This window comes from Arachis ipaensis, chromosome B7 (genome assembly GCF_059453495.1).
Source record: "Arachis ipaensis isolate K30076 ecotype BB chromosome B7, ASM5945349v1, whole genome shotgun sequence".
NCBI classification, from domain to species: domain Eukaryota; kingdom Viridiplantae; phylum Streptophyta; class Magnoliopsida; order Fabales; family Fabaceae; genus Arachis; species Arachis ipaensis.
Genome location: NC_142442.1, coordinates 98,224,975 through 98,243,002, shown reverse-complemented (window position 1 = coordinate 98,243,002; position 18,028 = coordinate 98,224,975). Strand labels below are relative to the sequence as shown.

At 38.3% G+C, this 18,028-nt stretch overlaps 1 non-coding gene across 1 annotated transcript; it reads right to left on the bottom strand.

The window, feature by feature from the left end:
- Nucleotides 1-16,496: 16,496 nt before the first annotated feature.
- On the bottom strand, nt 16,497-16,604 carry LOC148553473 (small nucleolar RNA R71). Its single transcript, XR_015893369.1, has one exon. It is a non-coding gene; the product is annotated as a small nucleolar RNA R71 (small nucleolar RNA).
- Nucleotides 16,605-18,028: the final 1,424 nt, after the last annotated feature.

The window sequence follows — 18,028 nt, the reverse complement described above, 5'->3', positions numbered from 1 at the left end:
AGCGCACTTGACCATATGCATCTTACCTTGACCCTAACCCCATTACAACCTATGGGAAGCCCTCATGATATTTGTATGCATGCATAAAGTAATTGTTGATTGTTAGATGAAAAACAAATCTTGGAAAGCATGATTAGGGGAGAATTGAGTGAATCAACCCCATACACTTGAGTGACTAGAGCGGATACACATCCGGTGAGGGTTCGATTGCTCAATTACATGTTTCCACCCAGGATCATTTCTTTTCTTGCAAGTTTGTAAAATCTTTTTAATAATTCAATTCAATTGTGGGTTGAGTGATTGCTATTGCCTTAGCCCTTGTGTTTGTATATGTATTCTTGGAAATTGATTTATTTTGACCAAGTGGATGCATTCATGTAGATAGATTGCATATAGATAGATTGCATGTAGTTAGTTTGCATTGAATAAATGTTGATATCCCTTTGCTTCTTTCTTGATTTTAGCATGAGGACATGCTTAGTTTAAGTGTGGGAAGATTTGATAAACGCCGATTTTGTGGTTTATCTTGTGCTTATTTTGGGGGATTTTATCACCTTTTCTCACATTTATTCAATAAAATAGCATGGTTTTGTAATTCTCCCTTGAATTGTGCTTAAATGTGAAAACATGCTTTTTAGGCCCTAAAATTGGTAATTTTAATTCACTTTAATTCCATTCGATGCCTTGATGTATTTGTTAAGTGATTTCAGGTTCATAGGGCAAGTATTGGATGGAAGAAGTGAGGAGAAAAGCATGCAAGCGGGAGAACAAATGAAGAAATGAAGGAACCGGAAAGCTGTCAAGCCCGACCTCTTCGCACTCAATTGACCATAACATGAGCTACAGAGGTCCAAATGAGGCGGTTCCAGTTGCTTTGGAAATCTAACATCCGGGGCTTCGAAATGATATAAAATTTGCCATATGTTGCTTCGCGTTAAGGGGCACGCACGTGCCATGTACGCGTGCACGCCGATTCTGCCGTGGCCCACTAAGGTGAAATCGCCCCCAGCGATTTCTGAAGCACTTTGGGCCCAACCCAACTCATTTCTAATGCTATTTCATGCAGAATTCAAGCTTGGGCAAGGGGGGAGCAATTAGTTTAGCCAATATGAGCCTTTAGTTAGATTTCTAGAGAGAGAAGCTCTCTCTTCTCTCTAGAATTAGGTTAGGTTAATCTCTTCTAGATTTAGGTCCAATTACATGTTTTCATCTTGTTTCTTTTATGATTTCTTGTTCCTACTACTTGATTCTCTTAGTTTCATGTTAATTTCTCTTTTATGTTCATGGATTCTGTTGTTGGATTTGATTTACTTTTAATGCAATTTAATGTTTAATGTTCTTTTAATTGTTGATTTGAGTAGTGATTTACTTTCCTTGCAATTAATAGTTGGTAGATTTTACTCTTTCTTGCTCATTTATTATGCTTTCTTTTTATGCCTTCCAAGTGTTTGACAAAATGCTTGGTTGGATGTTAGAGTAGATTTTGAGCATTCTTGGCTTGGAAAGAGTAATTAGGCAATCTTGAGTCATGAAAACCCAACTCATGTTGGTGATCTAGAGTTGTTAGCTAATATTATTTCCGTTGACGCTAATCTTTTGCTAATTCAATTAGTGAGTTGATTAGGACTTTTGGAATATTGTTTCCATTGACGCTAATCTTTTACTAATTAAATTAGTGAGTTGATTAGGACTTTTGGATTGAGATTAGATAGTCTTGTTAGACTTTCTCTCATGGAAGATAACCTATATCTTCTTCCAATGTTGGAGATGACATAATGAGATAAATTCTTGTTTATATTTGTGACATGATTAATTAGTCTTGTTTGACTTTCTCCCTATTTGTTGGAGTTGACTAAATAAGATGAATTAATCATTGCATGACTAGGATAGAAAGCCTATGATCTCAATTCATTGCCATGAATGTCTCCCTTTGTTACTTGCTTTCCTTAATTTCTTGTTTGATTTACTTTTCTTGCCATTTAAATTCTTGCCCATTTAATTTCTTGCCCTCATATCAATCAAAACCCCCTATACCCCCTTCATAGCCAATAAACATACACTTCATTGCAATTCCTTGTGAGACGACCCGGAGTCTAAATACTCCGGTTAATTCTTATTGGGGTTTGTTAATTGTGACAACCAATATTTTTGATTGGGAGGATTGTTTGTTGGTGTAGAACTATACTTGCAACAAAAATTCATTCATTTGAGGAAATTCTATACGGACACGACAATTTTCTTAAATCACCGAGCCTCATCGTTCAGGTAAATCCGCTTGATCCCTTTAGGCATGGTGGTGTTCTGACCCATGATCCAAGGAACTGTCGGGTCAAGGGCAATCCGGGCCTTGACAGCGTCCCAGTCGAATCGCATATAGCGCATATCCTCCTCAGCTTTCTGATAGACATCTGTCTGATCAGTCTTAGGCAGAAGTTTCAGAACCTCTTCTATTGCCTCCTCAGTAACCAGAATCTGCTTCCCTCTGAGGTTCACTGTATCTAGGAAAGTTTTGAAGTAGTTGCAGTAGAATTCCCTAACCCAAGATGCATTAACCTCAATCAGAGGTCTCTCCAGAAAGAACCAGCTTCTTTGTTTGATCTGATCAGAGATATATTGCTGGAGTTCTTATGGGATCTTCAAAGTCCGCTCCAGGTATAGGTTCCTGGAGTTTGCAAACACCGGATACTTCAGCTCACAGTATCGGTTTGCAAAATTTACTAGGTCAGTAGCGGGAAGTAGCTGGTCGGCCTTCTCCTGCGGGGTAAAGGCTTTCTCCCGTGAGGAGGCATCATGCATGAGGTCGGTGATAGACATGGAGGCTTCTCCTCTTTTCCTTTTGCCAGAAGTGGCCTTGCCTTTTCCCTTTCTCTAGGAATCGGACATCCTGAAAAACAGAAAATCAGGATATAATAAAAATAGGAAGGCAAATAGACAAATAATCAAAGAAAACACAAATTAGCAAAGGAGCAATAGGAATGTAATTGAATGCAATTAGCAAAGGAGCAATAGGAATGTAATTGAATGCAAGTTAAATAGAAAAATTAACATCACGCCTTGGTTAGAATGTTAAAAGAAAGTGAAAGAAAAGCAAAAAAAAGAAGTTTTGAAAAGGTTAGGTTGGTTAGAGTTAAAATTAGTGAGTTGGTGAAAAATGGGTTAAAGTAAGAGGCATAATGAAAATAGTCCAAGTAACAAGTAATCACAGGTAGAAGCGATAGGTAACTCATATTCACACAAGTAAAACAGTTTGATGATGATTCAAATAGAGATAAAGAAAGTAAAAATAGGAAACAAACATCAAAATTGCGATTCATGAACCAGGAGATCAAAGAAAATAAGAATGCGTGCCTAAGCATTCATGAATTAGTTTTGAGCGATGACAGCTTCTTCTACTTGTTCTAGTACGAATTCATTCTCTGTCTTGTCCACTGGAGTTTCTGGTATCTCCTTCATGCTACGCTCTTCGTTAGACTGTTCACATGGGGCTGTGGCTGATCTTTGTTTAATTGAGCGCCTAGAAACCCATTGAATTGTCGCTTGCTCCAGTTGTTGAATGGTTGTTTGAAATTTATTTACTGTTTCCATTAGGCAAACCTCTGCTTCTCGGGTTGCTGGACTTGGACGTGACACAAAGGAAAATGGTGGTGATTGGGAGCGATTGAATTGGCACTGGGGTAAGGAGGGATCATATGGTGGCGAATGGTGAAGAGAAGCTTGTGAGTGTGGTGGTTCGAGGTTATATTGAAAGGATGGTTTACATGCACGAGGTGGGGATTGTTGGTAGTTACAAGGTTGTCTACCATATCTTTCAGCTGGGTATGCATTGTAGAATGGTCTTTGTCCAGGATATCTCGGAGGGTGTTGCTGCCAATAGGGTTGATTAGATCCTCTTGGTTCCATCCATCGTTGATTGGTCTGACCTTGATGTGTGTTCCTGCTGTAACTTCTATTTCCTTTAACAATATTAGAACCAAACTCAAAGCGAGAGGGGTGAGAGTTCATGGTAGCAAATAAAGATAAACAGGAAAAAACAAAAACAAATAAACAAGCAAAGAGAAAAATATTTACAATAACCAATAATAAGGCACACGTTAGCAATTCTCCGTCAATGGCGCCATTTTGGACGTTAGGATTTTTGCTAGTAAAGAATGTCATAAAAACAGTCGCGTTGTAGATGTAGTTTCTAAACCGACAAAAATCCCTTCGTACAAACATTTTGGGTGTCACAAGTAACAAACCCCTTTAAAAATTGTTAACTGAGTATTCAAACCTCGGGTCATCTTCTCAAGGAACTGCGAGGAGGTATGTTCTTATTATTGGCTATAAAGGTTGTAATCGGGGTTTAGAAGATGAGAAGCAAGTAATTTAAATGACAAGTAAAGTAAATGGCAATTAAAATAAATAAATACTGTAAAGCAGACTTTTGGCAAGGTAAGAGAAGTTGGAGGTCCAATGTAGTTATCTCTCTCAACTATAATGAAAGTTGAATCTAAACTCCACTTGGTCAACCTTTACTAGGGCAAAGGAAAGTCAAGGGACTGATTAAATTGGCCTTTGAATCCTATTTATTTCCTAAGAAAAGGTGGAGATTACTTAAGTTCAGCTCAATTAGCAAGATAACGATTATCAATTATGTTGAGTTTAATAACTGTTGAGTTATTGAATTCTTAACCAGGACCAAAAGGGGAAAAAGTAAAATTGCTGGAATAATAAAAATGTCCTTAGATAGGAAGCAATGGTAACTTAAATCAAAGAGAACAATCATAAACTGAAAATACCTCAATTATCATTAATTCAAATACCAGTCTGTAACATGAAAGAATTCATAGATTCAATTATAAAGGTAAATAGCCAGCTCAGATACTGAAAGAAATAAATAAAGTGAAAGGGAAGTTTAAAACAAAGAAATATAAAACCTGGATTGAGAGTCACTCTTAAAGCGAGAAGAAATCCTAAATACTAAGAGAGAGAGGAGAAGATCTCCCTCTCAACTAAATCTAAATCATTGAAAAATAAAATATGCGAGCTCTCTTTTGAATGGTTGCATTCCCACACTTTATAACCTCTGGTCTATGCTGTCTGTACTTGGATCTGGGCCAAAAAGGGCTTCAGAAATCGATGGGGCATATTCTGTAAATTCTGATATGTGGGTCACGCGGTCGCGTCATTCGGAGCTTTTCCTTGCCACGCGGTCGCGTCAGTCACGCGTCCACGTCGTATGCGTTCTGCTTATGTCGCGCGGTCGCATCAGTCATGCGGCCGCGTCGCTGCATCTTCGCTTCTGGCACGCGATCGCGTCGTCTATGCGATCGCGTGAATACTAGTTTCCTTCAAAGCTCTGTTTTGCTTTCTCCTTCCATTTTTGTATGTTTCCTTTTCCATCCTTTAAGTCATTCTGCCTTAGAATATCTGAAACTACTCAACACACTAATCACGGCATCGAATGGAAATAAAGGTAATTAAAATAATTAATCTTTAAAGCTTAGAAAAACCTGTTGTTCACAATATGACATAATAAGGAAGGGAAAGTAAAACCATGCAGTTAATATGAATAAGTAGGTGGAAGATTGAATAAATCACTCAAATTAAGCACAAAAGAACTCATGAAATATGGGTTTATCAGGTAGCCTCTGCTGAACCAAGGCATTGAGCTCTTTGTCAGCACTGGAGGTTCCTCCTCTAATGCCTCTGCTCCAGAGAGTTTGCATTCAGCCGCCTAGGGGTTGCCAAGTACCGGGCAATTTTCTTTCCCCTAGTTTCCTCTTCATCATGAGAGGAGGAGTATTCTTCAGCCTCCATAATCTGCAACAGAGAGTTCAAGGGGACTTCTATGGTTTTCCCATGAGTTCTGATTTCCTTCAGATCCTCAACTGGAGGGTCTTTAGTGGGCGTTGAATGCCCATCCTCTCCTATTTTGGCGTGTAATGCCAGAGACTGCTCCTTATTGGGCATTGGACATCCAGCCTCTCCTTTGCTGGCATTCAACGCCAAAGGGTGCTTCTCAGCTTCGGCCTCAGCTCCTATACGAAGGACCTTGCACTCTTCATTTGGATTCACTTCAGTGTTTCTTGGAAGAGTGTTTGATGGGATCTCTCGGATCTTCTTGCTCAGCTGACCAGTCTGTATCTCTAGTTTCCTGATGGAAGACCTAGTTTCAGTCATGAAGCTGTGTGTGGTCTTAGAGAGATTAGAGACTATAGTAGCGGGGTCAGAGAGGCTCTGCTTGGGTGTCTTCATCTATTGCTGAAAGGGTTCGAATGCTTTATTGTTGAACCAGGTCTGGTTTATTCCATTTGAATTATTGCTGAATCCTTATTGAGGCTTCTGTTGATCTTTCCACCCAAAGTTACGGTGGTTCCTCCTTCACTAATTGAATATATTTGAATAGAGATTGTTATTAGAGTTTTTAGAGGGGTTTCCCATATAGTTAACCTCTTCCATGGTGGTCCAGGCATTATCACCTGTGTCCATCTTATAGGCTGTCTTTGGACAGTAAGCCTCTGAACTCTGTGTTCCACTCAAGTGCTGAGTGATCATGTTGATCTATTGGGACATGAGCTTGTTTTGAGCTAAGATGGCATCTAAGGTACTTATCTCTAGGATGCCTCTCTTCTGAGCAGCCCCATTGTTCATAGGGTTCCTCAGAAAATTGAGAGAAAAAGGAGAAGAGAGAAGAAGTACTATTCACTTCTCACTTCAATCCGCAATATCTCGAGCTACAGTACTCCGATTCGTGTGTCGTCAGTGGCTACGTGAAGCTCTTGCCGAGCCTGTCACTTGTATCTAAGCTTTGTGGTAAGAATTTTGAGTTTTACATGCCCAATTTTCGTGCTCTTGTGAAATTCGAGTTTTAAGGTTTGGTTTTGAGTGAAATCTTGTGTTTTGGGTGTTTAGGTACACTCTATCACTTGATTACTTGTGGTTTTGGCTTCCAAAATTGTTGGTTAAGGTAAGAACTCTTGAAACCCTTGTGATTTTATGATTATGTTGAGCCCTAAATTGATTAGTGATTATTTGTGTGTATATAGCTTGTTTGTTGTGAGTTTGGGAGCTTTTGGAGCTTGTTGGTGCTTGTTGGAGTCCTTTTGGAAGCTTGGATTGTGGTTAAGAGCTTGCTTGTGCTCTTTTGGGGTTTTGGTGCATATTGGGAATTGGCTAAGGTATGATTTTGGTTTCCTCTATGTAGTATATAATATTCATGGACACTTAGACTAGTGCCCTATAAGATAGGTTGGGATTTATGTGGTTGTTGTTGATGTATGATGAATAAATATTGTTATATTGGTAAATAATGGTTGTTGAGTATTGAATGTTGATGTATGATGATTTACAATGGGTTTAGGAATTTTAAGTTCAATTATGATGATTAATATTGATATGATGAAGTTGAATGATTGTGTAGATTTAAAAGTGGTTTGATATGATATATGTGATGTCGAGATTGTTGGAATGGTAATTGATGATGTGGTATGATTGATAAATGGATACATTGATGTTGGTAGTTGGATATGGGAGATTGATATTGAAATTGAGGATAGAAAGATGATTGGTAAATGTACTGGTGGGAAAATTGTTTGTAATGTTATATGTTTGATAAATGAGTTTGAAAATGATGAAATGTGGTGGAAAGTTTGATATGAATGGAAAATTGTGATCCAGGAGGGTAGGGTGTGTTGAAAATGGGAGTTCGGTATTGTTTTGGTTGGATGTGGTTGAGAATTTGATAAATTGAGTATAGGTGGAATTTTGGTAAAAAGGTAATTTTGGTAAACTTTGTTTGATCATAACTGTTGCCTCGGTTTCCAAAATTGGTGAAAAATTGTACGAAATTAAGGCTTATTGAAAACCCTTCGAACAGATATAAAGTTTGTAAAATTTGGAATTTTTTAGATGAAGTTATGATCATTCAAAGATTGGTGTAAAAATCTAAAATTCTGCAAAGTTGCAGAATTTTATGATTTCTGGTATGTGCGTACGCACAGCCTTGTGTGCACGCACACCTCTGTGAAAATTTGGATTTGTGCACACGCACAGACCTGTGTGTATGAACACGCAGAGGCAGGCAGTCTGCTCATAGTGCTAGCACAGCCCTGTGTGTACGCACACGTTGGGAAGGCCAGTCTGTTGAGGCCGCTAGCACAGGTTGTGCGAGCGAATAGACATTATGAATTTTTTGGTACCTGTGCATATGCACACTTTTAAAAACTTCTTCCGGGCCTGCGCACGCACACCCCTGTGCGTACGCACACGCCCTGTTTCTCAATTTTAAACTTTGTTTTCAACTATTTTACCTTTCCTACAAGATTGTAAGCCTCTATAACACCATTTTAAAACTCTTGGACTTATTTTTGGCTTTTAAAATATGGGAAAAATCTTAGGTAAATTTATTTGGGTTTTACGTTAGGAAGTTAGGAAACGGAGGTGTATGTTTCTGGTGTACTGAGGATGGGTATGGTAAAGTGAAAAAGGAGAATGGTACTAGAATTGAGGAACTCATGAACTGTGAGTTCGGAATGGAAATCATGAATTAATGATGGTTGTGATGAGACAAGGACTCAAAGAGAAATGATGATCCTGATGGATGTTGAGAGTGTGCGGGGCCTATATCCCAGCGTAGCAGATTTTCTCTGCTGCATGACTAGTTGTTGTTGAGAGTGTGCGGAGCCTATATCTCCGACGTGGCAGACGTTTCTGTCAGATGACTTGTTGAATGTTGAGAGTGTGTGGGGCCTGTATCCCCGGCGTGGCAGATTATTCTACTACATGATTTGTTGTGGTTGGTTCCTTCTCTGCTGCACGAAGTGTGTGGGGCCTATATCCCTGACGTAATAGACTCCCTACTGCATGAGTGTGCAGGGCACTATATCTCTGATGCAGCAGATTCGCTGCTACATGAGTGTGCAGGGGACTATATCTCTAGCATGGCAGAAAAGGCTACATCCGAGAGGATGTGTCGGGTTGGCATTTACAGACCGACAAGTGATATCACGAGCCAATAGAACAGGCATTCATCATATGCATCTCTTAGATGCTTGTTTGCTTTGATTAATTGAGTTTGCCTAATTGTATAATATGTCTACTTGCTTCTTGAAATTTTTGTTATATATTTGAATATTACCTGTGTTTTGCTTGCTTGCATTATCTGTGTTTGTCTGGTGCTGAGGAGGTCAGGTAGGCGGTGGCGACGGGATCGCAGGGAGGGTAGGTTGGTGAAGGCTGTGGGACAGTGGTGTTTAGTCTAGTTAGAAATCCCCTAAGTTAGATTTACATTACCCTATTATTATATTATAGTTTAAGTTATGTTTTAATGTTTTAGTTAAGCTTTACGATGAATCTTGTGGTGGATGTGAAGTCTAGGATTGCCTTTGGTGTCCCAGGGTATTATATCTTACATTAATGGGCATTGTTACCATACTGAGAACTTCCGGTTCTCATACCGTATTTATGTTGTATTTTTCAGATACAAGTCGCAACCCACCTCAGTGAATTGCTTCGATGGTGATAGAAGTGGAGGATCCTGTTACTCTTGGAGTATTTTTTTGGTTAATTTTTGTTTATATATCTCTCACTTTTGTATTTTGTTTCCCTAGAGGCTTGTATTTGAGAGAGGGTAAAACTTGTATAACCTATATCAAAAACGTCAAATTCTGTTTTGTCTGTATACAGCTAGCCGGCTTAAACTTCGTGAGCCGTGGCTAGATTCTTATGATATTATATATTTATCTTTTATTATATTATATATGTCTCTTGTGTGTTAAGTTAGAAGCTTCGTTAGTACGTCTTGCGCTTTTCAAATCCTGTTTTTGAGCTATATCCTTCATCAGGCTTCTAGAGTATATCAATTCTTTCTATATATTATATGTACGAGCTTAGAACTGTCGTAATCTCTGATTAACCTTTGCTTTACGATGCGAGGTAAAGTTTAGGCTAATTAGGGTGTTACACGCACGCATACCCCTGTGCGTACGCACACGTCCTGTTTCTCAAATTTGAGTTTTATTTTTAACTATTTCACCTTCCCAACAAGATTGTAAGCTTCTATGACACCATATTAAGGCTTTTGGATATAATTTTTGGTATGAGAACATGGGGAAGACTTTAGAGATTTAGTTGACGTTATCTTGGAAAAAATTAGAAAACGGAGGCTTAGGTTTCGGATGTACTGAGGATGGTTTGATGGCGTGTGAAGGTAGATTGGTATGTGAAACGAGAAATGATGAACTGTTGAGTTCGAAACTGAAATTTGAATTGGTAGTGGTTGAGATGAGTCGAGGACTCTGAATGAGTATGAGTGGAAGTGTGCTATGAGGTGTTGCCTCTGAGATTGAATATGTAATTATGAAATGCATTGTTCTCCGTCGTAGGGGCTATGGCAGTCTCCCGCCTACACTCGGATATGAGGTTGAAGCTGCGCTTCTCTCTCATATTTGTGCTCAAGAGGACGATGGTAGGGCACACTCCCTCGGAATGTTTCCCTCTGAAAGGAGAAGGTGGTAGGGCATTCATCGCTCGGAATTTTTCTTCCTGCACATAGATTTCTCTTTGATTGCAAGGTGGTAGGGCACTAACCCATGGAATCATACGGCAACCAGAGGAAGGTGGTAGGGCACGCTCCCTCGGAATGTTTCCTTCTGAAAGGAAAAGGTGGTAGGGCACTCATCCCTCGGAATTATTCCTCCTTATGCGCAATAGAGAGACTAATCCGGGAGTTGTCGACCGGATTTTCTGTCGGGTTTGGCATAATAACCTACATGCGGTATCACAACCAATAGGACAGACATTCATGATGTGTATCTTCTATATGTTTGCTTGCTTTGGTAACTTGAGTTTGCCTAATTGTATAACATGCCTACTTTCTTCTTGAATTACTTGTTATATATATGAATACTACATGTGTTTTCCTTGCTTGCATTATTTGTGTTTGTTTGGTGCTAAGGAGGTTAGGTAGGCGGTGGCGATGGGATCGCACAGAGGGTAGGTTGGTGATGGCTGTGGGACAGCGGTGACTAGTTCTAGTTAGAAATCCCCTAAGATTAGATACCTTGTTTATTATTCACGGTTTAAGTTCTTTATTTCGTAAGGTTTGGATATCTGTTTGGTATGAAGCTCTAGGATTGCCTCTGGCATCCCGGGGTCTTACATCTTACATTGCTGGGTACTGTTACCATACTGAGAATCTCTGGTTCTCATTTCATAGTTGTTGTTATTTTTCAGATGCAGGTTGTAACCCACCTCAGTGAGTTGCTTGATGGTAGCAGAGCGGAGGATCATATTCTATTTGTTGTGATTTTATTTATTTTGATTAGTACTCTCACTTTTGTATTTACTTTTTGCCTTAGAGGGTAACTTTGACAGTGATATTTTGTATAAGCTGTTTTACTTTCAAACCTCTGTATGTCAGTATCTATAGCTAGCCGGCTTAAACTCTGCAAGCCGTGGTTAGATCTTTATATTATTATACCCTTCTATTTTGTTATATTACATCTATATCTTGTGCTTTAAGTTTGTGGCTTCGTGAGTACATTTTGCGCTTTTCAAATTATGTTTTGAGTTGTATCCTTCATCGGGCTTCTAGAATAATTATTATTCCTTCTATATATATAGTTATGTATGAGCCTTAGCATTGTCATAACCCTTGATTAACCTTTGTCTTACGGCATGAGGTAAGGCTTAGGGTAATTAGGGTGTTACATTTAGTGGTATCAGAGCGGTTCGTCCTCGTGAGCCTGAGAGATGGACCAATTGTGCTTCATTGCATACTCTGGGTCATTTTTCTTTTATGCTATTTAGGTTATCTACTTGATATATCATAGCATGCTTGTTTGTGAGTGCCTTTTTGGGAAAATTGAAACACTAGGCTTTTGATATTGAGACTGATCACCTTGATATCGATTGGTTGGTGTAGACAAGAACCCTAATGGCTACTCGCGGACGAGGTCGTACTCGTACACCGGGAGGAACTGAGAATGACCGACCGACCGATAACCATGCCGAGTTCATGGTAGCGATGGCCAACTTGGCTAATACCATGGAAGCGAATACTGCTGTGACTCTGCAAGCTGTGCAGAGGCTGGGTCAACCTGCGGAAAATAGGAATGGTAATGGAAATGGGAACGAACATGCGGAATGAAATGCTAATGACTTGGGAGGTTCTCCAATGACCTTGGCTACATTTCTGAAAGTTCACCCACCGACTTTTAGAGGTTCAAACAACCCTACTGAGGCGGATAATTGGTTCCAAGCTATGGAGCACGCGTTATAAGCACAGCATGTTTCAAACAACCAATATGTAGAGTTCGCTGCGTATCAGCTTTTGGGAGAGGCTCAGCATTGGTGGCAAGGAGAGTGCCAGTTGTTGTGACTTCCGAATGCAAAAATCCATTGGGATGTATTCCAGACGGCCTTCTACAAGAAGTACTTTCTTGAGTCTGCAAGGGAAGCGAAGGAGATGGAACATATGCAGCTGAAGCAGGGTTCCTTGTCTGTGGCGGACTATACTAGTGATGAGCGGATAATTTATACGCTTTTTGGCATTATTTTTAGTATGTTTTCAGTATGATTTAGTTAGTTTTTAGTATATTTTTATTAGTTTTTAATTAAAAATCACATTTCTGGACTTTACTATGAGTTTGTGTATTTTTCTATGATTTCAGGTATTTTCTGGCTGAAATTGAGGGACCTGAGCAAAAATCAGATTCAGAGGTTGAAAAAGGACTGCAGATGCTGTTGGATTCTGACCTCCCTGCACTCAAAGTGGATTTTCTGGAGCTACTAAACTCCAAATGGCGTGCTTCCAATTGCGTTGGAAAGTAGACATATAGGGCTTTCCAGAAATATATAATAGTCCATACTTTGAATAAGGATTAATGACGTAAACTGGCGTTCAACGCCAGTTCCATGCTGCATTCTGGAGTCAAACGCCGGAAACAAGTTGCAAAGTGGAGTTCAACGCCAGAAACACGTTACAAACTGGCGTTCAACTCAAAGAATGACCTCTCCACGTGTAAACTTCAAGCTCAGCCCAAGCACACACCAAGTGGGCCCTGGAAGTGGATTTCTACATCATTTACTCAATTCTGTAAACACTAGTAACTAGTTTAGTATAAATAGGACTTTTTACTATTGTATTAGACATCTTGGGACGTTTAGTTCTTAGATCATGGGGGCTGGCCATTCGGCCATGCCTGAACCTTCATCACTTATGTATTTTCAACGGTAGAGTTTCTACACACCATAGATTAAGGTGTGGAGCTCTGCTGTTCCTCAAAGATTAATGCAAAGTACTACTGTTTTTCTATTCAATTTAACTTATTCCACTTCTAAGATATTCATTCGCACTTCAATATGATGGATGTGATGATCGTGACAGTCATCATCATTCTCAACTTATGAACGCATGCCTGACAACCACTTCCGTTCTACCTTAGATTGAATGGATATCTCTTGGATATCTAATACAAGGGACCGAGTCCGAGATATTAGTGTCTTCGTGGTATAAGTTAGAACCCATGGATGGCCATTCCTGAGATCCGGAAAGTCTAAACCTTGTCTGTGGTATTCCGAGTAGGATCTGGGAAGGGATGGCTGTGACGAGCTTCAAACTCGCGAGTGCTGGGCGTAGTGACAAACGCAAAAGGATAGTAAATCCTATTCCAGTATGATCGAGAACCGACAGATGATTAGCCATGCAGTGACAGTGCATTGGACCATTTTCTTAGGAGGATGGGATGTAGCCATTGACAACGGTGATGCCCTACATAAAGCTTGCCATGGAAAGGAGTAGGATTGATTGGATGAAGACAGCAGGAAAGCAGAGATCAGAGGAACGAAAGCATCTCTATAGGCGTATCTGAAATTCTCACCAATGAATTACATAAGCACCACTATCCTATTTTATATTTTATTTATTTTCATCCACTATAATTTCTTAATACAATTTAATCCGCCTGACTGAGATTTACAAGGTGACCATAGCTTGCTTCAAGCCGATAATCTCCGTGGAATCGACCCTTACTTACGTAAGGTTTATTACTTGGACGACCCAGTGCACTTGCTGGTTAGTTGTACGAAGTTGTGAAATAGATATAAGATCATGAACGTGCGTATTGAGTTTTTAGCGCCGTTATCAAGGAATGGAATGATCACGATTTCGCACACCAAGCTTTTGGCACTGTTGCCGGGGATTGTTCGAGTTTGGACAACTGACGGTTCATCTTGTTGCTCAGATTAGGTAATTTTCTTTTTCGTTTTATTTTCAAAAAAAAATTTGTTTTCAAAAATCTTTCAAAAAAAAAATTTCTTTTCCTTTTGTTTTCGAAAATTATTCTAAATTTTTAAGAATGAATTCTAAAGTTTCAAAATGGTATGCTGAAGTTTGGCTAGCCATCAAGCTTTAGACTAACCTGGTATGATTCCTGGAATCTTGATTGAGGACTTTGAATTCATTGCTTCCTTTTCCCTATATGTTTTCAAAAAAAAAATTTAAAATATACAAAAATTCAAAAAAATTACTAAAATCATAAAATCAAAAATATTTTTTGTTTCTTGTTTAAGTCTAGAGTCAATTTTTAAGTTTGGTGTCAATTGCAATTTTTTTTCTAAAAATTTATGCATTTTTCGAAAATTCATGCATTCATAGTGTTTTTCATGATCTTCAAGTTGTTCTTGGTAAGTCTTCTTGTTTGATCTTCATATTTTCTTGTTTTGTGTCTTTTCTTGTTTTTCATATGCATTTTTAATTTGTTAGTTTCTAAATTTTGAAAATTTCTAAGTTTGGTGTCTTGCATGTTTTTCTTTCATTAAAAATTTTCAAAAATAAGTCTTGATGTTCATCTTGATCTTCAAAGTGTTCTTGGTGTTCATCTTGACATTCATAGTGTTCTTGCATGCATTGTATGTTTTGATTCATAATTTTTATGTTATGAGTCTTTTTCATGTTTTTCTCTCTCATCATTAAAAATTCAAAAATAAAAAAAAAATATCTTTTCCTTCTTTTACTCAAAATTTTCGAAAATATGATTTGATTTAGTCAAAAAGTTTTTAAATTTAATTGTTTCTTATGAATCAAATCAAATTTTCAATTTAAAAATCTTATCTTTTCAAAATCTTTTTCAAAAATCAAATCTTTTTCATTTTACCTTCATATTTTCGAAAACTTTTTAAATTTGATTTTCAAAATCTTTTTCTTATTTTATTTCTTAATTTTCAAAATATTTACTAACATTTAATATGATTGATTGAAAAATTTCAAGTTGTTACTTGCTTATTAAGAAAGATTCAATCTTTAAACTCTAGAATCATATCTTTTTAGTTTCTTGTTAGTCAAGTAATCAACTTTAGTTTTCAAAATCAAATCTTTTTAATTTTGTTTTCAAGTCTTTTTCAAATTAAAATTTCAATCATATCTTTTTCAAATTCAATTTCAAAATCTTTTCTAAGTTCTTATCTTTTTAAAAAAATTGATTTTCAATTCTTATCTTTTTGTTTCAATCATATCTTTTTAAATTTCAATCATATCTTTTTCAAAAACAAATTTCAAAACTTTTTCAATCAATCTTATCTTTTTTTTTCAATCATATCTTTTTCAAAACTACCTAACTAATCCTCTCTCTCTCTTATTTTCGAAAATTCCCTCTCTCCTTTTTCAAAATTCCCTTTTAATTAACTAATTGTTTTAATTTTAATTTAATTTCAACTTTAATTTTCGAATTCTAACTTTCAATTTTAATTTTTATTTTAATTAAATTTCTAAATTCTCTCTCTCATCTCCTTCTATTTATTTATTCATCTACTAACACTTCTCTTCCATCCAAAAATTCGAACACCACCTCCCTCTCTGTGTTCGAGTTTTCCCTCTTCTCTTCTTTACATTACATTCTTTTCTTCTTCTACTCACACAAAGGAATCTCTATACTGTGACATAGAGGATTCCATATTTTCTTTGTTATTCCCTTCTTTGTCATATGAGCAGGAGCAAGGACAAGAACATTCTTGTTGAAGCAGATCCTGAACCTGAAAGGACTCTGAAAAAGAAACTTAGAGAAGTTAAAATACAACAATTGAGAGACAACCTTACAGGAATTTTCGAACAAGAAGAGGAGATGGCAGCCGAAAATAATAATAATGCAAGGAGGATGCTTGGTAACTTTACTGCACCTAATTCCAATTTACATGGAAGAAGCATCTCTATCCCTGCCATTGGAGCAAACAACTTTGAGCTGAAACCTCAATTAGTTTCTCTAATGCAACAGAACTGCAAGTTTCATGGACTTCCATCTGAAGATCCTTTTCAGTTCTTAACTGAGTTCTTGCAAATCTGTGATACTGTTAAGACCAATTGGGTTGACCACGAGGTCTACAAGCTTATGCTTTTCCCGTTTGCTATAAGAGACAGAGCTAGAGTGTGGTTGGACTCTCAACCCAAAGATAGCCTGAACTCTTGGGATAAGCTGGTCACGGCTTTCTTAGCCAAGTTCTTTCCTCCTCAAAAGCTGAGTAAGCTTAGAGTGGATGTTCAAACCTTCAGACAGAAAGAAGGTGAATCCCTCTATGAAGCTTGGGAGAGATATAAGCAACTGACCAAAAAGTGTCCTTCTGACATGCTTTCAGAATGGACCATCCTGGATATATTCTATGATGGTCTGTATGAATTAGCTAAGATGTCATTGGATACTTCTGCAGGTGGATCCATTCACCTAAAGAAAACGCCTGTAGAAGATCAAGAACTCATTGACATGGTTGCTAATAACCAGTTCATGTACACTTCTGAAAGGAATCATGTGAGTAATGGGACGCCTCAGAAGAAGGGAGTTCTTGAAATTGATACTCTGAGTGCCATATTGGCTCTGAATAAAATATTGACTCAGCAAGTCAATATGATTTCTCAGAGTCTGAATGGAATGCAAGCTGCATCCAACAGTACTCAAGAGGCATCTTCTGAAGAAGAAGCTTATGATCCTGAGAACCCTGCAATAGCAGAGGTGAATTACATGAGTGAACCCTATGGAAACACCTATAATCCCTCATGGAGAAATCACCCAAATCTTTCATGGAAGGATCAACAAAAGCCTCAACAAGGCTTTAATAATGGTGGAAGAAACAGGTTTAGCAATAGCAAGCCTTTTCCATCATCCACTCAGCAAAAGACAGAGAGTTCTGAGCAGACCCCATCTAGCTTGGCAAATATAATCTCTGATCTATCTAAGGTCACTCTAAGTTTCATGAATAAAACAAGGTCCTCCATTAGAAATCTGGAAGCACAAGTGGGCCAGCTGAGTAAAAGGATCACTAAAACCCCTCCTAGTACTCTCCTAAGCAATACAGAAGAAAATACAAAAGGAGAGTGCAAGGCCATTGAAATGACCATCATGGCCGAAACCACAAAAGAGGAAAAGGACGTGAATCCCAGTGAGGAAGACCTCCTGGGATGTCCAGTGATCAACAAGGAGTTTTCCTTTGAGAAACCAAAGGACTCTGAGGCTCATCTAGAGACCATAGAGATTCCATTGAACCTCCTTATGCCATTCATGAGCTCTGATGAGTATTCTTCTTCTGAAGAAAATGAGGATGTTATTGAAGAGCAAGTTGCCAAGTACCTTGGTACAATCATGAAGCTGAATGCCAAACTATTTGGTAATGAGACTCGGGAAGTTGAACCTCCCTTGCTCATCAATGAACTGAGTGATCTGGATCAACTGACATTACCTCAGAAGAAACAGGATCCTGGAAAGTTCCTAATACCTTGTACCTTAGGCAGCATGACCTTTGAGAAGGCTCTATGCAACCTTGGGTCAGGGATAAACCTCATGCCACTCTCTGTAATGGAGAAACTAGGAATCCTTGAGGTACATGCTGCCAATTTCTCATTAGAGATGGCAGACAAATCTATGAAGATGGCTTACGGACTAGTAGAGGACGTGTTAGTAAAGGTTGAAGGCCTTTACATCCCTGCTGATTTCATAATCCTGGATACTGGGAAGGATGAGGATGAATCCATCATTCTTGGAAGACCCTTCCTAGCCACAGCAAG